This window comes from Oncorhynchus kisutch, linkage group LG3, assembly GCF_002021735.2.
Source record: "Oncorhynchus kisutch isolate 150728-3 linkage group LG3, Okis_V2, whole genome shotgun sequence".
Lineage (NCBI taxonomy): Eukaryota > Metazoa > Chordata > Actinopteri > Salmoniformes > Salmonidae > Oncorhynchus > Oncorhynchus kisutch.
This window is the reverse complement of record NC_034176.2, coordinates 49,062,337-49,086,333: the sequence shown is the minus strand read 5'-3', so window position 1 is coordinate 49,086,333 and position 23,997 is coordinate 49,062,337. Positions and strand designations below refer to the sequence as shown.

The 23,997-nt window shown below is 42.3% G+C and overlaps 1 protein-coding gene across 3 annotated transcripts in view; it reads right to left on the bottom strand.

Moving 5' to 3' along the window:
* The window catches only part of si:dkey-220o5.5 (actin filament-associated protein 1-like 2), a 118,191-nt gene that overhangs the window by 67,390 nt on the left and 26,804 nt on the right, over positions 1–23,997 (bottom strand). Inside the window, exon 2 of one of the 3 annotated variants that reach the window (XM_031807638.1) lies at positions 10,625–10,739. The exons of 1 other annotated variant lie outside the window; for it this stretch is intronic. The gene's annotated coding sequence lies outside the window, so the exon portion shown is untranslated. The remainder of the gene's footprint in view (positions 1–10,624; positions 10,740–23,997) is intronic. One more of the 3 variants, XM_031807643.1, reaches the window with a different exon arrangement.

Genomic DNA, 23,997 nt, shown 5'->3' with positions numbered 1-23,997 from the left:
CAGGCAGAGGATGGGTACATTACAGGCACATTGTTGTTCTGCTGTTCTCATTTGTTACTCATATGTTAAGTATGTATTTGTTGCATGAGAAATAAAAAGGAAATATATTACTGCCTCCAGTACAGGCATTGTGAAAAACACAAGGCTCGTTGTCAAAGAATTGCGTGGTATCTGTTGGAAGTTTCTGATGTGCGGGAGTGATGTAGTGATGTCCCATTCCCTAGGCCAGGGGTTCCCAAACCTTTTTGGCCGCCGACCCCATTTTGATATTTGAAAATTCTCAGCACCCCAACCATGTGAAAATTACATAATTAACGGCCAATGTTGACTTTTTTTGTTGTTGTTATGGCAGTCAATTGAAAAACATTCTAACAGTATCTCAGATTTACTCAACTCACCATCACATACTTTTAATGTGGGGCTATAACAGTCAATTTCAAATTAGTCTGACATAATGTCCCTTATCTCACCACCACTAATGAAATGGGTGTGCTTGATGCATGACGCGTACACTAGCTCCTCAAAGTCAGGGGGCATGGTCGACAGTACATACCTCATCTCTGCTTTTACATCCATATTTTATCGATATTTGGTTTTAATGCAGACGAGAGCACTGAATCCAGCTTTACACAGATATGAGCTGGCAAAGGTTACCATGAGTTTTAATGCTCAGATGGAGACAGCAGGGTATTCCCAAGCCTCGGCGCGCATCTTGGTAAGCGTGAAATAGAATATTGTCTTGCTCTGAGCCTAAATTTCCACATAGTTTTGTGAGCAGGTGTGCGGGCAGTGGATTTGCAATCAAGTTACCTGCTGCTGTATACTTTATCTCAGAGTTCTGTGCTCCACTCTGTTGCAGGCATTTTCTCTCAGTGTATCATACAATGCGTCCATATGGCAGAGGGAGACACATTCATAACTAGAGTGCAGAGGCCTGTATGCCATCCCAACATATGTGCAAAAGCCCACTATTCGATCCCATGGAATCTGTTTTCTGTTAATATAGCCACACAGCACACTGAACATCCCCTGTGCCGTTTAATGCTTGGGAATCGTGAGACAGAACAATTTGTTCTCGGGAATAGCATCCCCCGACATGTATAGTGAAAAAAAGTCAATGCATTGTCATTTTGGCCATCACAGGGGAGTTTTTAGTCATTCAGTCAGTTTCCTCTTGATTGCTAGCAATAGCATAAATTATTTGTTTAACATTGTTATCTGACAAAGATATTGATGTGAGTTTATGTGCCTCTGCCTCCCCACACATCAATTTTATTTAGATTTTTAAGGTTAACCCATTTCAATGATTTTGAGATACAAAGACGATATTATATATATATTTTTAGTTGTTTTCAGGATTTTGCTAATTCTCTCTTTTTTTATTTGTACTTGTACGCTGATTCGTCCTACATGGTTTGCATTCACCGGGTAGCTGTTAATGCACCGGTGACTTTAGTAGCCTTGTAGCCTGTATTTAGAGGCTCTAATACGTCTTTATATTTCTTAAAGTTGTCTCAAGATGTTAATGGTTTCTATTTATAAGCAATTATCCTTTCATGTAGTTGATTTATCTTATGACAATTTTGTTGTGGTGATACACCTTTTCTTTGACATATAACTTGCATTTGTTTGTTTAGGAATTTCGTCAGAACCCTTTTGTAATATTATTTATGCATGTTTATCACAATGTCTATAAATTCATTGCTTGAATATTAATTGCTTATTGGTTTAAATATTGTTGATAAAATATAATTTACTGGCCTTTTTGTCCCTTTTAGGAACCATGGCTGGACATTTTGTTGAAAATAAAACAATGGTTCCTCTAAAACTCCTGGCTCCTGAAAGGGATTGTGTGGCTCTATTTCAACTGCAAATCTATTTTAAATGGCCCTTCGAGACAGATAGAGCTAGCAATCACAGAGTACCTATGGAGATCAGGAGTTCGGACCCCAATGATGTCCTCCAGAGTACTATGGACATGGCTGGACAGGTACACCAGTACGCCAAGATGACCCCATTCCTCCTGGAAGCTTGTCTCACCTAGCACATAGGGGACTCCAAATGCAGGTGGTGCCTCTTAAGAGGCGTATGCACCCCCTGGCTCTATGGGATAGGAAGTCAGCGTCTAACAGCATCCCATACTGAATGAAGTCGCACTACAAAGAGTAAAAATTCAATTGTGACAAGGACTTAAACTTCACAGAGCATGCCTCAGTCACAGGACAGTAGACATTACTCCACTTGCAGTCGTGCCTCCCTGAAAGACCAACAAACTAGTATTCTGGAGGAGAAACAAAATAGGGATAAAGTTGAGGAAATTAACAGACAAATGGAGGAGGAAAAATTGCATGCACAATGCCTTCAGATTGATGCTTACGCCAAAGCAGCTCAAATACTATAGGAGGCAGCAACAAGGAAAAGGAAAATGATCGCTAGGAAACAAAAATTTGAGAGGTGAATCTGCCAAGCAGAACTTGACCTCTCGTCACCTGAGCTTCATTCAACAGAACCTCTTGGAGGATGAAGTAGCCTCTGCTCCTAGACTGTCAACATGTCAATCTAGCTATCTGGCTAGCCCTCACTAACCCCCCCCCCCCCCCCCCCCACCCCCCTAGCTCCTGCTCAAGATGCTACACTAACTCATCCTCAACCTTTGCTAGCCGCTAACCATGCTACGCTAGCTCCTCAACATTTGCTAGCTCCATCTGACAATGAGCTTGCTCCCCTCAATCTCTGCTAGCTCCTGGCAATGCTACTCTAGCCCATCTCCAACCTCTGCTAGGCCATGGCCATGCTAGCCCCTCTCCAACTTCTGATAGCCCCTGGCAATGCTAGCTCCTCATCTGCTAGACCCAGGTCAAGCCGTGCTAGCTCCCTGTCAACCGCTAGCATCTTGTCAAGCTCCGCTAGCTCCTGAACAAGCCCGCTAGCTCTCCCCTCAACCGTTACCCCCTGGTCAAGATGCGCTGGGAAACACCATGGTCCACTTCAAGCTCATCACAAAGATCAGGATCCTGGGACTGAACATCTCCATCTGCAACTGGATCCTGGACTACTAGACAGGCCGTCCTCAGGTGGTGAGGGTAGGCAACAACACTTTTGCCACGCTGACCATCAACATGGGGTCCGCTCATGGGTGTTTGCTTAGCTCCCTCCTGTACTCCTTAGCCGCGCATGACTCCAACACTATCATCAATTTTGCTGACGACCTGACGGTGGTAGGATGATGAGGCAGCATATATGGAGGACGTCCAAGACCTGGCAGTGTGGTGCCAGGACAATAACCTCTCCCTCAAGACAAAGGAGATGATCGTGGACTACAGGAAACGGAGATGCAAGCACACCCCCATCCACATCAATGGGGCTGTAGTAGGGCTGTCCCCCCCTTGGTCGACCGAGAGTCATCCTGTTCTTTGGGACAATCGATTGGTTCAACTTATTTTTCCATATATAGACAGACACAACTTTTGTGTTTGAATAAAATCAACTACATATGCACTGAGGTTGTCTGATGCTTTAAGCAAACTGTTTGATTCAATATTTAAGACACAAATGACTCAAGAAAGAGCTTGATAGTCACACTATGCGAAAAAAATGACAGTGAGTGCCTGTGTGACAGGCGCAAGTTGTCTCGCACTCCTCCCTACTGCAGCGAAAAGGCACCCCAGCACAGCAAGTGTTAATGGCGCTGTCCGTGCTGAAGCTGCAGCATCATTTTAGCCAAGTAGTTTCTTACTTGTTTCTGACTGTTAACGAAATTACTAATTTGTTTAGGAAGAACATTCCCTATTCCCTCAACCCTTGCTATTTTTATGTGAAACATGTAAGCATCACATGTGACCAATAGGGCCTGGCCTAAAGCCTATCATAATCACATCAATAAATTGGTTATAACAAACTCCGAACAAAGTCATGTCGACAGCAAAATGGAGGACGTGAAAAAGAAACTCGAAACAGGCAAATATTTATTGGTTGCTCAGGAGGGAAAGGGGAAGTCAGATCTGTGGAAGACATTTGAATTAGTTGTGTAAACTACTGGAGATGAAGAAAAATAAGGGTATAGGAGCATGCGTTGCATGAGTATTATGTGTGCCAAACAGTTGTTGTTAGATTACAATATTATAATATTTTTCTGACCATTTGGAACAGTGTAAACAACACTAAATAAATAAGTGTCCTAAAGAGTCTTTTCTAATGGAAAATTACAAGTAATTTATCTGTTCTAACAAGAAAACAAGTTGTAACGCCTTTATTACAGCATAGCAAATATTTAAAACAGACAAATCTGTGAAATTGCTTTATCCAATATATTTGCCATTGTATGAGGAATGGTGCTCATGGAATCATTAGGCTTTTAAGCAAACACTCAAACAGGCAACAGAAGCAACTTCTGTCTTATTTCTATGGATATATACATTGCATTCGGAAAGTATTCAGACCCCTTGACTTTTTCCACATTTTGTTAGGTTACAGCCTTATTCTAAAATCATAAATCTACACACAATACCCCATAATGACAAAGCGAAAACACGTCTCAGTATTCAGTATTTAGACCCTTTGCTATGAGACACAAAATTGAGGTCAGGTGCACCCTGTTTCCATTGATCATCCTTGAGATGTTTCTACAACTTGATTGGAGTCCACCTGTGGTAAATTCAATTGATTGGACATGATTTGGAAAGGCACACACCTGTCTATATAACATCCCACAGTTGACAGTGCATGTCAGAGCAAAAGCCAAGCCATGAGGTTGAAGGAATTGTCTGTAGAGCTCCGAGACAGGATTATGTCGAGGCACAGATCTGGGGAAGGGTACCAAAAAATGTCTGCGGCATTGAAGGTCCCTAAGAACACAGTGGCCTTCATTCTTAAATGGAAGACTCTACCAAGAGCTGGCCGCCCAGCCAAACTGAGCAATCGGGGGAGAAGTGCCCGATAGTCACTCTGACAGAGTTCCAGAGTTCCTCTGTGGAGATGGGAGAACCTTCCAGAAGGACAAAATGTACTGCAGTGTGTTAAACCACTGCGCCAGTTGGGAGCCCAATGTGTATTGTATGTTGACTTTGACATGTTGTGGCTTTCGAGTGCCTTGTTTTCTATTCATACACATATTTCATTAGGGATTATATATACACACACACTACCGTTCAAAAGTATGGGGTCACTTAGACATTTCCTTGTTGTTGAAGGAAAAGCACATTTTTTTGTCCATTAAAATAACATCAAATTGATCAGAAATACAGTGAGACATTGTTAATGTTGTAAATGACTATTTTAGCTGGAAACGGCTGATTATTTATGGAATATCTACATAGGCATACAGAGGCCCATTATCAGCAACCATCACTCCTGTGTTCCAATGGCACGTTGTTAGCTAATCCTAGTTTATAATTTTAAAAGGCTAATTGATCATTAGAAAACCCTTTTGCAATTATGTTAGCACAGCTGAAAACTGTTGTCCTGATTAAAGAAGTAATAAAACTGGCCTTCTTTAGATTACTTGAGTATCTGGAGCATCAGAATTTGTGGGTTCGATAACAGGCTCAAAATGGCCAGAAACAAAGACCTCTCCTGAAACTCGTCAGTCTATTCTTGTTCTGAGCAATGAAGGCTATTCCATGCAAGAAATTGCCAAGAAACTGAAGATCTCATACAACGCTGTGTGCTACTCCCTTCACAGAACAGAGCAAACGGTCTCTAACCAGAATAGAAAGAGGAGTGGGAGGCCCCGGTGCACAACTTAGCAAGAGGACAAGTACATTAGTGTCCAGTTTGAGAAACAGACGCTTCACAAGTCCTCAACTGGCAGCTTCATTAATTAGTACCCGCAAAACCCCAGTCTCAATGACAATAGTGAAGTTATATGATTAGTGAGAATTAGGTAGACTTAAAGGATTATTGTTCAACCCCTATGAATTAAACTTGAATATGACAACTGTCAGGATGAATCAAACCACTATTTTTTATCCATGACATAGACTGACCATGTGAAAGCTATGACCCCTTATTGATGTCACCTGCTAAATCGGTGTAGATGAAGGGGAGGAGACGGGTTAAAGAAGCATTTTTAATCCTTGAGACAATTGAGACATGGATTGTGTATGTGTGCCGTTCAGAGGGTGAATAGGCAAGACAAAAGATTTAAGTGCCTTTGAACGGGGTATGGTAGTAGGTGCCTGTGTGTTTCAAGAATGGTCCACTTCCCAAAGGACATCCAGCCAACTTGACACAACTGTGGGAAGCATTGGAGTCAACATGGGCCAGCATTCGTGTTGAACACTATTGACACCTTGTAGAATCCATGCACAACGAATTGAGGCTGATCTGAGGGAAAAAGGGGTTGCAACTCAATATTAGGATGGTGTTCCTAATGTTTTGTATTTCGTGCATAAAGGCTCTCCAAAACAGTTTTTTAAATTATTCATACATGCTTTCCTAACCCAAATATTTGCCTAAATAATCTACAAGATCAGATTTTTTTTATTTACGCCTTTCCTACGCACTTACGCCTTCCTACACACTTATCTACGCCTTTCCTAAGCACTATTCAGACTTACCTTAAGCAGGAGCGTAACGAGCTTTGCAGGCATGGTTCACTTGCCTCCACTGAATAACTCAACTGATGAAAATCATTCCACTTGCTGGCCAACACATTTTCTTGTGGAGTTTTCAATCAATAGGTTATTCAGTACATTTATCTAAAGCCATCCCTTTCAATTTGGTGTATCTTTTAATTTGAATGTTCTCACCCGACTCACTAGAATATAGGGAGAGAACGATTCAGAATACTAGGGATCAATTAAAGAAAACCATGCAAATACATGCATATCCGTAAACTTTCCAGCACCAATTGGTAGATTTAAAAAATACTCTGATCTTGCATATTATTTATTGTTTAGAATGTATTGATGAATAATCTTTTTTTTTAAATGGTTTGGAGAGCCTTAACAAACTAAATACAAAAAAATACGGTGGTTTGATTAATCCTGAAAGTTGCCATATTCGCCTCCCAGGTGGCGCAGTGGTCTAGGGCACTGCATCGCAGTGCTAGCTGTGCCACCAGAGACTCTGGGTTCGCGCCCAGGCTCTGTCGCAGCCGGCCGCGACTGGGAGGTCCGTGGGACGACGCACAATTGGCCTAGCATCATCCGGGTTGAGGAGGGTTTATCCTTGTCTTGTTGCACACCAGCGACTCCTGTGGCGGGCCGGGCGCAGTGCACGCTAACCAAGGTCGCCAGGTGCACGGTGTTTCCTCCGACACATTGGTGCGGCTGGCTTCCGGGTTGGATGCGAGCTGTGTTAAGAAGCAGTGCGCCTTGGTTGGGTTGTGTTTCGGAGGACGCATGGCTTTCGACCTTCGTCTCTCCCGAGCCCGTACGGGAGTTGAAGCGATGAGACAAGATAGTAACTACTAATAATTGGATACTACGAAATTGGGGAGAAAAAGGGGGTAAAATTTATAAATTAATTGTTCAATCCATGAAATATATTGGAAGGTGAGAAAAGTGTACAAAATCTACCCTAATAATCCTCACTAAACATGGAACTGTGATGACAATGTAACGTTGTCTTTAACCGTGTGCAGGCTCCAGGTTTAAACTGCTATGTATGGCCTGCATTCCATAATGATTCAAATAGGCTACATGTCCCAAAGTATTGCACAACTTGTAATACGTTAGCCTAATATGATCCACTATTGCTAGCGATCCTCAGGAACAACTACATGAACGTGACAGAGAAAAGAACGGTGAACTAACAATGTAATTGAATAATGCAAAATCTAAGGAAACTAACTCTAAAGTGACAGTTCTATAACTGATAGTATTTAACTGTTAATATTTAATATTAATATTTAAGTAATACAGTGAAAAGTCCGGGCAAATAATTCAAATGTTCAAGAAATCATAAATCAACTTGGTAGTGTCATGACTGTCATATAAGGATCAAATGGTTCAGATTAGCTTGGCAAGGGTTGACAATAACCAGACCCTCTCTCACCCGCAAAGCAGGGGAGGAGGGAACTGCCGGGTTGACAGCTCACAATCAGTTGTAAATTAAGCAGCAGAGGACTCTCTCTTTACCCTCCAGTATTGGATAAAGGAATGTCCTTTGTCTCCAGAGACTTTTGTCCGTACAAAACTCTAATGTCCAAAAAGTGAATACCGGAACAATATTTCTAACATAATGTGGGGAATGGTCAGTGGGGAACTACGGAAAACTAACGTAATATTGGTTTTCGTTTGATATCATTAAAAACTGTATGGACTAAATACTGTAACTTGGAAAGTATATCCACTTTATCTGTCAAGTTTCCATCCAATACGTTGTGCATATAATAAAAAATATGAAATGCGATTTTAAGATGTATAAGATCATCTATCTCCTATAAACTGTGAATAAGTACGTAGCCATGCCCCGAGTGAGGTCGGACAGCATGTCAGACAGACGGAGCCATCCCCTTTGGCCAGAATGCATAAAAAGCCTTGGTAACGAAATTAACATTACACCAGAAAAGCGTGGAGCGGTCGCTACACATCTGAAATGGTTGGAACTTTGAACCTCCACACGAGGTGGAGAAAATGAACTCACCTATCAGACCAGGACATCGCCAGTCTGCAGCTGTGCATGTAAAGTGGTTCAAACTCTGATTACCCACATAGCTGGAGAAAGGAGAGAACTCCCCTCTCAGACAATCACTGGTACGGCTAAGAAGTTCTGCGGAAACCAATGGAGACCGGACAACTAAGGATATTCAAATCAAATCAAACTTTATTTGTCACATGCCGAATACAAGTGTAGACTTTACCGTGAAATGCTTACTACAAACCCTTAACCAACAGTGCAGTTCAAGAAGAAAATATTTACCAAGTACTAAAATAAAATAAAAACTAATAATAAAAGTAACACAATAAGAATAACGAGGCTATGTACAGGGGGCACCGGTACCGAGTTAGTGTGCGAGCATAGTTGAGGTAATCTGTACATGTAGGTGGGGACAAAGTGACTATGCATGGGTAATAAACAAACAGCGAGTAGCAGCAGTGAACAAAAGCGAGGGAGGGAGGGGTCAATGTAAATTGTCCGGTGGCGATTTTATGAATTGTTCAGCAGTCTTATATTTTGAGGGTAGAAGCTGTTTTGGTCCTAGCCTTTTGGTCCTAGACTTGCCGCTCCGGTACCAGAGAAAACAGTCTATAACTTGGGTGACTGGAGTCTCTGACAATTTCTTGGGCTTTCCTCTGACACTGCCTGTTAAGTAGGTCCTGAATGGCAGGAAGCTTGGCCCCAGTGAAGTACTGGGCCATTCGCACTCCCCTCTGTAGCGCCTTACGGTCAGATGCCGAGCTGTTGCCATACCAGTCGGTGATGCACCGGTCAGGATCTCTCGATGGTGCAGCTGTAGAACCTTTTGAGGATCTGGGGACCCATGCCAAATCTTGTCTCCTGATGAGGAAAAGGTTTTGTCGTGCCCTCTTCACGATTGTCTTAGTATGTTTGGACCATGATAGTTCGTTGGTGATGTGGACACCAAGGAACTCGAAACTCTCGACCCGCTCCACTACAGCCCAGTCGATGTTAATGGGGGCCTGTTTGTGACCTCTTGTGGCCTTTATGGACAATCAGAGCCTTACACGTGAGACCCAACCAAACCCTTTTCCAAGAAGGCTTGGTTTTCGAGAGAGATAGATGACCGAAGGCATTCACACGTAAATACAGTCATGATTTCTTACTCCAAACGGGCAGTGGTTCGTGTGCAAAGTAAATGATAACTGTGAGAGTAGTTTCCAAATGCATCAACAATAAGTCTCTTTCTACCCCTCTCTCTTTTGGTAAACAAGCAGTCATGTTAGTCCGCTAGGGACTTTTTCCTCATGTATTAGGTGTGTGTTTGTTCGGTGTTATTATTTAGTTAACTAATAAATAAATAGTTAAACCAATGTGTAGTACTGAATCATGAGTAAGGCTGGGGTTTTTACAGATCCAAGAAAGGTTGACTGTTCAGAATGATAAGGTTATGATTAATATGTTGACAGTTCTATGGACGTTATAGGTAAAGACCTGAGTTTAATTTGGGAAATGGTAAATCTTTAAATAACTTAATCTGTGGTGCCCCAAATCCTGATGAGTTAATTGTTACATGATACCATTAAATTGGGTAACAATCAAACATAGTGGATTAAATAAGTACTCAGATTAATGAAAGTAAAGCCACGACAGTAGGTTTAGCTCTATACTATAATTTGTGCATGGCTACAGAAGCCTATAGCTTGGGTCTCCAAATGTTATAAGGTCAGCATTTTATAAACTTCACTGTGGAAAAGGTGATATGTTAATATGCTTCACTTTGCTGTCATATTTCTAAAACAATTAATTTATATTTAAATTCCCCTTATCCAAACAACTCTCATTTACCTAGTTCTTATCAATCAATAGAGCTTATCAATTTCTAAATTACAGTGAATTGTGTGGTGGTTTCAGCAGCATCATCTTGGTAAGGCAGGATTTACACATTCAAACACACACCACCAGTCCACGTGAAGGGTTAACAGTTTATTCTTTATCAGGTACTGGCAGTGTTCCTGATATACACAACTCAAACAAACAAAGTAAATATTGTCGTCACCAGTGGAAGGTCCTCCACTCTGGTCTTTGGCTTTCACTCCATGTTGAAATCTTCAGTTCGGTTATACCTCTTTCGCTACCATATGCTCAGTCTCGCCAATAGTCTCCGTCACCTGCTGAGGGTCAAAGGAAAGACAAAGAAAGCAAACCCAGGGCGCGGTTAAGTAGAGGCCCTGAGTGGTTTCACCTGTCTGCAGTTTAGTCTCGAATTACAACTGGAGACAGATGTGGCTGTTCTGCTGCAGTCTGGAAGTTTCCCCTGAGCTGTCCCTGGTCTTGCCTCTGGGGAATACTTCCCATTGCTGTCCGTGGTCCTGGCAGCCAGAAAACACAGAAACCTCGACAGGCTGCTCGAACTTATTCATTGCTTCATCGCATGTAAAATTGGTGGAATTATGAGGGAATTAAGTCAAGGTCAGAATACGGTGGATCTGTAGACACCTCCACTACACCTTAATTTATTTAATGTCCAGCCCAAACTAATAGCAGGTGAATAGCATGCTATTTTAAATGCTTAAGTTCAAAGTAAGAATACGGGTAGAGAGAAAAGTGCATAAAAAGGGAACTACATTCCATTTATGCATGCTTACCTCGGGTTTAAAACCCCCCTAAGAGACTTACCTAAAAAGATTCACAGCTGTAATCACTGCCAAAGATGTTTCTAATATGTATTGACTTAGGGGGGGTGAATACTTATCTAATCAAGATATACAGTGCCCTCCTTGATTGTTGGCACAGTGAATATTTTTTGGGACTGATACAATGACTATAAGGTTAATGTGCCATTTGTCTGCTTTAATTTGAAGGTCTTTTCATCCACACCGGGTGAACCGTTTAGAAATTAGCAATATTTATCTGTCTGTAACTTTCTCACTCATAAATATTCACGATTCATTCACGACTTATCTGTAATCAAGGTAGCATCCAGATTAATGTAGAAGTGTTTAGAAACACATTATATTGTTATTTACAAAAAAGTGATTCCAAAACAACACAAATGATTTACCATTCAATTCTATTTGGGCACAAAATAATCTGAAACAACCAAAACAAACAGAAAATGCATCCAACACGTTTGTGTTGAGTCACAATCACAAACTTGATGTAATCATTGCGCGCTAGGAATATGGTGTGAAATATAAAACCTTTGACTATTTTAATACACATAAACTCAGCAAAAAAGAAACGTCAATTTTTCAGGACCCTGTCTTTCAAAGATAATTTGTAAAAATCCAAATAAATTCACAGATTTTCATTGTAAAAAGGTTTAAACACTGTTTCCCATGCTTGTTCAATGAACCATAAACAATTAATTAATGAACATGCTTACAGACGGTAGGCAATTAAGGTCACAGTTATGAAAAGTTAGGACACTAAAGAGGCCTTTCTATTGACTCTGAAAAACACCAAAAGAAAGATGCGCAGGGTCCCTGCTCATCTGTGTGAATGTGCCTTAGCCATGCTGCAAGAAGATGGCCAGGGCAATAAATTGCAATGTCCGTACTGTGAGACGCCTAAGACAGGGCTACAGGGAGACAGGACGAAGAGCTGATCGTCCTCGCAGTGGCAGACCACGTGTAACAACACCTGCAGAGGATCGGTACATCCGAACATCACACCTGCGGGACAGGTACAGGATGGCAACAACAACTGCCTGAGTTACACGAGGAATGCACAATCCCTCCATCAGTGCTCAGACTGTCCACAATAAGCGGAGAGAGGTTGGGCTGAGGGTTTGTAGGCCTGTTGTAAGGCAGGTCCTCACCAGACATCATCGCCTAAGGGCACAAACCCACCATCGCTGAACCAGACCGGACTGGCAAAAAGTGCTCTTCGCTGACGGGTCACGGTTTTGTCTCACCAGGGGCGATGGTTGGATTTGCGTTTATCGTTGAAGGAATGAGCGTTACACCGAGGCCTGTACTCTGGAGCAGGATCGATTTGGAGGTGAAGGCAATCTCAATGCTGTGCGTTACAGGGAAGACATCCTCCTCCCTTATGTGGTACACTTCCTGCAGGCTCATTCTGACATGACCCTCCAGCATGACCCTCCAGCATGACAATGCCACCAGCCATACTGCTCGTTCTGTGTGTGATTTCCTGCAAGAAAGGAATGTCAGTGTTCTGCCATGGCCAGCGAAGAGCCCGGATCTCAATCCCAATGAGCACGTCTGGGACCTGTTGGATCGGAGGTTGAGGGCTAGGGCCATTCCCCCCAGAAATGTCTGGGAACTTGCAGGTTCCTTGGTGGAAGAGTGGGGTAGCATCTCACAGCAACTGGCAAATCTGGTGCAGTCCATAAGGAGGAGATGCACTGCAGTACTTAATGCAGCTAGTGGCCACACCAGATACTGACTGTTACTTTTGATTTTGACCCGCCCTTTGTTCAGGGACACATTATTCCATTTCTATTAGTCACATGGCTGTCGAACTTGTTCAGTTTATGTCTCAGTTGTTGAATCTCGTTATGTTCATACAAATATTTACACATGTAAGTTTGCTGAAAATAAATTCAGTTGACAGTGAGAGGACGTTTCTTTTTTTGCTGAGTTTATAAGTGAATTTGTCCCATTAGTTTTGGTCACCTAAAATGGGGACTACGTACAAAAACTGCTATAGTTTCTAAACTGTTCACCTGATATGAATGAAAATACATTCAAATTAAAGCTATCATTTCAAATCCAAAGTGCTGGACTACAGAGCCAAAATAAGAAAAAAATGTTGTCCCAATAATTACGGAGGGCATTGTATTAGTATTATTGAAAATGTGTCCTCCAGTATTTTGTGTAGATCGTTGACAAAAAAATGGCAATTAAATCCAATGGGGTTGAATACTTAAGATATGCACCGTGTGGCCAAAAATAACTAGACTCTAGAATATAGACGAGCTATGTGACTATGTGCTGATACTGTATGTGTGATGATGACAATGTATTTTTATGTCGAAAATAATCAAAGGGAATGGAGCAGAGCTTCTGTTCTAGCCCAACAGTTCTGCCACCACAGAGCTGCAGCCTGCAGTATGTGGGCGCTGCAATCAGAGGCCCTTTGTGCTGCAGTAGTTCCATTATCTCTCTACGTGTTAACAAAAAGAGAAAATGACGTGAGGGGTTCGGGTCTTTCTACTCTGAACTGCCACTGCAACATGGACCACATAAAACAAGTCCCTTGTTATGTCCTCAATAGTTTTTAAATGGCTTCATGAAAAGAACGCCTTTTTGCCTGGGCGGCATTGAGGATTATTAGTCTTGAATGAAGCCGTCTCACTCACTAGCTCAGTTGTTTTGATTCATAATTCATGCATCACTCCAGGCAGGCACACAGTGAAAAAACAAAGTCAAAGAGTTCCTCTCATAGTGGGAATTACATAGAGACCAAATACATGCAGGGCAATCATCATTTTTCACAATGTCCTCCAACTATGCCACTCTCTCTTTAACTCCTCTGTGTTTGTTTTTCCTGTAGGAATCAATGCTTTACAATGATGCTTTGTTTCATGATGCCCCCCACCTTTGCCAGCAGCTCTTTGTTCAAAAACATAGTTCTTTCATATACAAGGTCACGTGCACAGTCACAATTATTATTGAGACAACATACATTAATAATCTAGTAATCTTAATCTAGTAAATCTTAATTACTAGCAGAGAAATCAAACCTTCAATGTGGTATTATACTAACCCTCTGCGATAAAGTGCTTCTATTGTTACCTCATTGGTGTGAACTGCACATAGTGACCTTCAGACAAGACAGATTCGACAAGAAAGCGCTAAAACCAAGTCACTAAACAAATACTGTCTGTTAACCTGGTGGCAATGTTTAGCTGGTAGGGCAAACAAAGATTAAAGATGTAATGTGTGACAGCCTCTGGCTCTTTTGGACCTGATCTTAGGCAGCAGGCTCTGAGGGACTATATAGTGCACTACTTTTGACCAGGGCCCATGGGACAAGTCTCCCTAATGACGTCTTCTCATATACCGTGGTTGCGGTTCTGCGGTTCTTCCCTAATAGCCTAAACTTTCTATTACCGCAGTACCCTACCCTATGTAAAGGAATAGAAGGGTGATTACTTTGAGTCTTTGCATGGAGACTAAGGGGATCACAGAGATATACACTGAATATACAAAACATTAAGAACATTGCTCTTTCCATGACATAGACCAGGTGAATCCAAGTGAAAGCTATAATCCCTTATCAATATCACTTGTTACATCTACTTAAATCAGTGTAGATGAAGGGGAGGAGACAGGTTAAAGAAGGATTTTTAAGCCTTGAGACAATTGAGACATGGATTGTGTGTGTGCCATTCAGAGGGTGAATGGGCAATACAAAAGATTTAAGTGCCTTTGAACGGGGTATGGTAGTAGGTGCCAGGCGCACCGGCTTGTATCAAGAACTGCAACGCTACTGCATTTTTCACGCTCAACAGTTTCCCGTGTGTATCAAGAATGGTCCACCACCCAAAAGACATCCAGCCAATTTGACACAACTGCGGGAAACATTGGAGCCAACATTGGCCAGCATCCATGTGGAACACTTTCGACACCTTGTTGAGTCCGTGCCACGACGAAGTGAGGCTGTTCTGAGGGCAATAGAAGGTTTGCAACCGCACCAAGTGCCATGCTGGAAGACCAAACTCAGTCTGTTGAAAGTCTTCCAATCCTCCACATGGCAAGCTGTGTTTTGCTACCACCAGAAAGATTGACCATTATTTAGTTTGTCTAAGGACAAAGAAAATGGAGGCTGTAGGAGAAGCTATTCAAGTAAGTAAATATATGTTTAAAGTTATCAAAAACGATGTATTATTAGCTAGCTTGCTACAAAAACGTAGTGTGCAGCCTTACTAAAATAAGCTGCTAACATAATGATTGCTAGATAGCTAACATACATACTGTACAGCAGATGTTCACTTAATTCGCTACCGGGCTACACAGAAAGGATAAATAATGAATTTTTAATTTTCTTAATTGGTAAAATAAAATAAAATGAGATACAATTTTAGGCTATTTGTGCAGTCATTATATTGAACTTGGTGCAGTCTGTTGGTCCTTTTCTCACCACTCTAATATCTCTGTCACGCCCACAACAGTTTACAGATTTTGAACTCGAGTAATGCGTGCACGGAAAGTTCATCACGGTCTGCGTGAGCGGTGTTGCCCGTCAACTTTGTACTAGCTAGCTACATTAGCTGACATGATTAAAAACAAACAAACGTCACTGGAGAGCTTCTTCGGAAGGGGTAAAGGAGATAAAAGGCCCAACAACAATGTCGATAATACAGAGACAGCAGAGCCCGAGACTGCAAAAAAAAGAAAACCCCATTCAATAGAAAATACCTTACCAGTGCAACATATTCAACCTGCTCAACGAACTCAATCTGTCACTTCAGGGGAGAATGACAACTGTCTTTAAGTTGGTAGATAAAGTGGCTACATTCAAAGCCAAACTGGAACTGAGGGGACGGCAAGTGGACAGGGGCATATTTGACATGTTCCAAACATGCAGTGATTTTGGCAGAGACTGAGACTGGGCCGTCCTTCTCCCAGCTGGTGCGAAATGTTTTAATATTTAAATGTTTGTTTCACATTTATTTAACCAGGTTGGCCAGTTCTCATTTACAGCTGCGACCTGGTCAAGATAAAGCAAAGCAGTGCGACAAAAACAACACTGAGTTATACATGGGATAAAGAAACGTACAGTCAATAACACAATAGAAAAATCTGTATACAGTGTGTGCAAATGTAGTAAGATTAGGGAGGTAAGGCAATAAATAGGCCATAGTGGTGAAATAATTACAATTTAGCAATTAAACACTGGAGTGATAGATGTGCAGAAGATGAATGTGGAAGTAGAGATACTGGGGTGCAAAGGAGCAAAAAAATAAATAACAATATGGGGATGAGGTAGTTGGGTGGGCTATTTACAGATGGGCTGTGTACAGGTGCAATGATCGGTAAGCTGCTCTGACAGCTAATGCTTAAAGTTAGTGAGGGAGATATAAGAATCCAGCTTCAGTGATTTTTGAAATTAGTTCCAGTCATTGGCAGCAGAGAACTGGAAGGAAAGGCAGCCAAATGAGGAGTTGGCTTTGGGGATGACCAGTGAAATATACCTGCTGGAGCGTGTGCTACGGTTGGGTGCTGCTATGGTGACCAGTGAGCTGAGAAAAGACGGGTCTTTACCTAGCAAAGACTTAGACTGTAGATGACCTGGAGCCAGGGGGTTTGGCGATGAATATGATGCGAGGGCCAGCAGAGGGAACACCCCCCCTATCCACATCGATGGAAGAGTAGTGGAGAGGGTAGTAAGTTTTAAGTTCCTCGGCGTACACATCACAGACAAACTGAATTGGTCCACCCACACAGACAGCATCAACCTCAGGAGGCTGAAGAAATTTGGCTTGTCACCAAAAGCACTCACAAACTTCTACAGATACACAATCGAGAGCATCCTGTCGGGCTGTATCACCGCCTGGTACGGCAACTGCTCCGCCCACAACCGTAAGGCTCTCCAGAGGGTAGTGAGGTCTGCACAACGCATCACCGGGGGCAAACTACCTGCCCTCCAGGACACCTACACCACCCGATGTCACAGGAAGGCCATAAAGATCATCAAGGACAACAACCACCCGAGCCACTGCCTGTTCACCCCGCTATCATCCAGAAGGCGAGGTCAGTACAGGTGCATCAAAGCTGGGGCCGAGAGACTGAAAAACAGCTTCTATCTCAAGGCCATCAGACTGTTAAACAGCCACCACTAACATTGAGTGGATGCTGCCAACACACTGACTCAACTCCAGCCACTTTAATAATGGGAGTGATGGGAAATGATGTAAAATATATCACTAGCCACTTTAAACAATGCTACCTAATATAATGTTTACATACCCTACATTATTCATCTCATATGTATACGTATATACTGTACTCTATATCATCTACTGCATCCTTATGTAATACATGTATCACTAGCCACTTTAACTATGCCACTTTGTTTACATACTCATCTCATATGTATATACTGCACTCAATACCATCTACTGTATCTTGCCTATGCCGCTCTGTACCATCACTCATTCATATATCTTATGTACATATTCTTTATCCCCTTACACTTGTGTCTATAAGGTAGTAGTTTTGGAATTGTTAGCTAGATTACTTGTTGGTTATTACTGCATTGTCGGAACTAGAAGCACAAGCATTTCGCTACACTCGCACTAACATCTGCTAACCATGTATATGTGACAAATTTGATTTGATTTGATTTGATTTGATTTGATTTAATGAGAGCATACAGGTTGCAGTGGTGGGTAGTATATGGGGCTTTGGTGACAAAACGGATGGCACTATGATAGACTACATCCAATTTGCCGAGTAGCGTGTTGGAGGCTATTTTGTAAATGACATCGCCGATGTCAAGGATTGGTAGGATAGTCAGTTTTACGAGGGCATGTTTGGCAGCATGAGTGAAGGAGGCTTTGTTCCGAAATAGGAAGCCGATTCTATATTTAATTTTGGATTGGAGATGCTTAATGTGAGTCTGGAAGGAGAGTTTACAGTCTGACCAGACACCTAGGTATTTGTAGTTGTCCACATACTCTAAGTCAGAATCGTCCAGAGTAGTGATGCTAGACAGGCGGGCGTGCGGGTGCCGGCAGCAATCGGTTGAAGAGCATGCATTTAGTTTTACCTGCATTTAAGAGCAGTTGGAGGGCACGGGAGGAGTGTTGTATGGCATTGAAGCTCGTCTGGAGGTTAACACAGTTAACACAGTGTCCAAAGGGCCAGAAGCATACAGAATGGTGTCGTCTGCATAGAGGTGGATCAGAGAATCACCAACAGAAAGAGCGACATCATTGATATATACAGAGAAAAGAGTCGGACCGAGAATTGAACCATGTGGCACCCCCATAGAGACTGCCAGAGGTCCGGACAACAAGCCCTCCGATTTGACACACTGAACTCTATCTGAGAAGTAGTTGGTGAACCAGGCGAGGCAGTCATTTGAGAAACCAAGGCTGTTGAGTCTGCCGATTAGAATACAGTGATTGACAGAGTCGAAGCGTTGGCCAGGTCGATGAAGACGGCTGCACAGTATTGTCTTTTATCGATGGTGGTTATGAAATCGTTTAGGACCTTGATCGTGGCTGAGGTGCACCCAGGACCAGCTCGGAAACCAGATTGCATAGCGGAGATGGTAGAGTGGGATTCTAAATGGTAGGTGATCGGTTTGTTAACTTGACTTTCGAAGACTTGAGAAAGGCAGGGTAGGATAGATATAGGTCTGTAACAGTTTGTGTCTTTGAAGAGGGGGATGACCGCGGCAGCTTTCCAATCTTTAGGGATCTCAGACGATACGAAAGAGAGGTTGAACAGGCTAGTAATAGGGGTTGCAACAATTGCAGGGGATAATTTTAGAAAGAGAGGGTCCAGATTGTCTAGCCCAGTTGATTTGTAGGGGTCCAGATTTTGCAGCTCTTTCAGAACATCAGCTATCTGTATTTGGGTGAAGGAGAAATGGGGGAGGCTTGGGCAAGTTTCTGTGAGGGGTGCAGAGCTGTTGACCGGGGTAGGGGTAGCCAAGTGGAAAGCATGGCCAGCCGTTGAAAAATGCTTATTGAAATTCTCGATTATCGTAGATTTATCGGTGGTGACAGTGTTTTCTTAGCCTCAGTGCAGTGGGCAGCTGGGAGGAGGTGCTCTTATTCTCCATGGACTTTACAGTGTCCCAGAACCTTTTGGAGTTTGTGTTGCAGGATGTAGATTTCTGTTTGAAAAAGATAGCCTTTGCTTTCCTACCTGCCTGTGTACATTGTTTCCTAACTTCCCTGAAAAGTTGCATATTGCGGAGGCTATTCGATGCTAATGCAGTATGCCGCGGGATGTTTTTGTGCTGGTCAAGGACAGTCAAGTCTGGAGTGAACCAAGGGCTATATCTGTTCTTAGTTCTACATTTTTTGAATGGGACATGCTTATTTAAGATGGTGAGGAAAGCACTTTTAAAGAAAAACCAGGCATCCTCAACTGATAGAATGAGGTCAATATCCTTCCAGGATATGCGTTGACAGCGATCACTTAGCTTCGCTGTCAACGGAGTTCGAGTGTGACTTCCCAACCGCCAAAGACCCACGAAGTGCGAAGGAATGGGTCCGCGACCCATTTGTGAATGTCCCAGATGAATTGTCCATGTCCGTGCAGGAAGCTCAACTCATTGAGGTTGCAAATGATGGTGGCCTTAAAAGTATGTTTGAGAACTTAATCTCTGCCGACATCCTGGATTAAAATCAAGGCTGAATATCCTGAGATAGCCACAAAAGCACTGAAAACATTGCTTCCATTTCCAACATCCTATCACTATGAAGCGGGATTTTCCGCAATGATGGCAACGAATTGAAAATAAGGAGTAGACTGGACATAAGGAACTGTCTCCCATCACCCCTAGATGGGACTCAGAGCTCCCATTGATTCAGCGACATGGTGAGTTGCTGGTGTTTTTATTATATGGTCTCTAGAGAAAAATATGCACTGTTTTTATAATATCATCACATTAGACCTACTTAAACTAAAATGTTATGAAAAGCAGCTATACTAAACATATAGGCCTAATTGTTTATATGAGTCCGGTCCATGTTGCAAAAAAAGGTTGGGAACCACTGCTGTATAGCTCACCAGCTTACAAACTTCATATTAGCTAGTTAGCTATCTTGATGTATTTATCGTTGTAACTCTAAATGCATTTGGAGCTAGGTAGCGAACAGCCATGGAAGAGGGTGAAAGGATTAGCTAGCACTTCCAGCTGTCAGAGAAGCTAGAGTATAGGAGTATAGTATAGACTCTGGATAGGGCAGGTAAATGTGTGGGACATTATGAAACTATTCTCTAGTTCTAGTCCCTGGCGAAAAAAAAAAACTGAGGACAGAGAAATCTAGCAACATAATACTCAGGGCTGTCTAATTTGAGTATAATACAGCCTGTTTCTTTGTTATGTTTTATGTCGTTATACACAGAGATCTGTCAAACCCTGTCTGTAGAAGAAGAGGTCCCAATGAATGCCCCAAGAGAATAAGGGAACATCCTTGTATACCATGGCTTATATGTTAGCAAATTTTGTGAACAAAAATACAGTTTAAAAGTCACACAATGTATAAACTTATTACAACTGGAGCAGGCCAGCCCTGCTGGGTGTGCAGGCTTCTGTTCCAGCCCAGCACTAACACACCTGATTCAATATAGCAAACCTAATTAGTTAATTTTCAAGTGTTCTATTGCTGGGCTGGAACAGAAGTCTGCCGCCCCACCTTTACATACGAGTTAGATACTTGTACACTTGATATGATGATATGAAAGCAATGATATGAAAGCAACTTAAGTTAACTATTATTCAATATGAACTGTTGATTGTTCATGTTGATTAATCACAGATCACAATCCTGCAATAAAGAGGGGAAGGGAATCTGTTTCTAATTTGTCTGTTTCTGTGTTTTTTGTTCAGTCATTAGCTCTCCAATTAGTTTTATTTGATTGTCACAATCAGAGGCCAAATTTAACTCCATACTGCATTGCCTTGCGCCTCTCAAATGTTGTAACAATATTAACATCCACAAGTCAATAACTCACAAAATTTAAACCTATGTATGCTGCAAAATGTGTATAATTAAAATGAACCTTGTAATTTAGTGATTCTAAATTCTTTAACCTTCGCATTCCTGTCTTGAAGAACCATCTTGAACTCTTCTTTCAGGCTTTTCTCAAAGACAAGTTGAGCCTCAAGCTCTTTCTCTTTCTCCTTCAGCACTATCGTCAACTTGTTGAGTTTTGATCTACCTATTGATCTGATTGGTTACTGATCTGATTGGTTACTAATAATATCATTTAAAATCCCTCAAATTGTGTCCCATATGTGTTTAGACACGGTGACCATTTACGGCTACCGAGTGGCTATTGTGGCTAATGCCCTTGTCCAGAAGCAAGCACCAGTTAACCTCGAGCTAGCATCAAGCTAGGCCCATCTCCCGGCTAGCAAATGAAGTACACCAACTACAATACCTCTCTTGCCAATTGGCCTGGACCCTTTGTCGACACGGAGCCCCGCCGATTTATAACGACTGGTCTTCTCTAGTAATTCGGCCAATGAGCTCTCAACCGGCCTCTGCGTGCATCATGGATGTCGGTGAAGACCCATCTGATAGCCCCGGCCCACTAGCGCCCTGCACACCGTGTCTCCTGCTCACCTAGCATAGTAACGACTACCGAATGGCTCCCTGTTTCATCTACTGCTGCTCATTGGACCCTATGATCATTCGGCTACACAGCTGATGCCTGCTGAACTGTTCATTAACACCGTACTTCATTTTGCCTCCAGAGATGCAACCTCTCTCATTGTGACTCAATGAATCCTACCATACCCTTGTCTGTACAGTCGTGGCCAAAAGTTTTGAGAATGACACAAATAATAATTTCCACAAAGTTTGCTGTTTCAGTGTCTTTAGATATTTGTGTTGTTACTATGGAATACCGAAGTATAATTACAGGTATTTCATAAGTGTCAAAGGCTTTTATTGACAATTACATGAAGTTGATGCAAAGAGCCAATATTTGCAGTGTTGACCCTTCTTTTTCAAGACTTCTGCAATCCGCCCTGGCATGCTGTCAATTAACTGCTGGGCCACATCCTGACTGATGGCAGCCCATTCTTGCACAATCAATGCTTGGAGTTTGTCAGAATTTGTGGGTTTTGGTTTGTCCACAAATTCTCAATGGGATTAAGGTCTGGGGATTTTCCTTGCCATGGACCCAAAATATTGATGTTTTGTTCCCCGAGCTACTTATGGCAAAGTGCTCCATCATGCTGGAAAAGGCATTGTCCGTCACCAAACTGTTCCTGGATGGTTGGGAGAAGTTGCTCTCGGAGGATGTGTTGGTACCATTCTTTATTCATGGCTGTGTTCTTGGGCAAAATTGTGAGTGAGCCCACTCCCTTGGCTGAGAAGCAACCCCACACATGAATGGTCTCAGGATGCTTTACTGTTGGCATAACACAGGACTGACGGTAGCGCTCACCTTGTCTTCTCCGGACAAGCTTTTTTCCGGATGCCCCAAACAATCGGAAAGGGGATTCATCAGAGAAAATGACTTTACCCCAGTCCTCAGCAGTCCAATCCCTGTACCTTTTGCAGAATATTAGTCTGTGCCTGATGTTTTTCCTGGAGAGAAGTGGCTTCTTTGCTGCCATTCTTAACACCAGGCCATCCTCCAAAAGGCTTCGCCTCACTGTGTGTGCAGATGCACTCACACATGCCTGCTGCCATTCCTGAGCAAGCTCTGTACTGATGGTTCCCCGATCCCGCAGCTGAATCAACTTTAGGAGATGGTCCTGGCTCTTGCTGGACCTTCTTGGACGCCCTGAATCCTTTTTCACAACAATTGATCCGCTCTACTTGAAGTTCTTGATGATCCGATAAATCGTTGATTTAGGTGCAATCTTACTGGCAGCAATATTCTTGCCTGTGAAGCCCTTTTTGTGCAAAGCAATGATGACGGGCACGTGTTTCCTTTTAGGTAACCATGGTTGACAGAGGAAGAACAATGATTCCAAGCACCACCCTCCTTTTTAAGCTTCCAGTCTGTTATTTGAACTCAATCAGCATGACAGAGGGATCTACAGCCTTGTCAACACTCACACCTGTGTTAAAGAGAGAATCAAATCAAATCAAATTTTATTTGTCACATACACATGGTTAGCAGATGTTAATGCGAGTGTAGCGAAATGCTTGTGCTTCTAGTTGCGACAATGCAGTAATAACGAACAAGTAATCTAACTAACAATTCCAAAAAAACGACTGTCTTATACACAGTGTAAGGGGATAAGGAATATGTACATAAGGATATATGAATGAGTGATGGTACAAAGCAGCATAGGCAAGATACAGTAGATGATATCGAGTACAGTATAACATATGAGATGAGTATGTAAACAAAGTGGCATAGTTAAAGTGGCTAGTGATACATGTATTACATAAGGATGCAGTCGATGATATAGAGTACAGTATATACATATGCATATGAGATGAATAATGTAGGGTAAGTAACATTATATAAGGTAGCATTGTTTAAAGTGGCTAGTGATATATTTACATAATTTCCCATCAATTCCCATTATTAAAGTGGCTGGAGTTGAGTCAGTGTCATTGACAGTGTGTTGGCAGCAGCCACTCAATGTTAGTGGTGGCTGTTTAACAATCTGATGGCCTTGAGATAGAAGCTGTTTTTCAGTCTCTCGGTCCCAGCTTTGATGCACCTGTACTGACCTCGCCTTCTGGATGACAGCGGGGTGAACAGGCAGTGGCTCGGGTGGTTGTTGTCCTTGATGATCTTTATG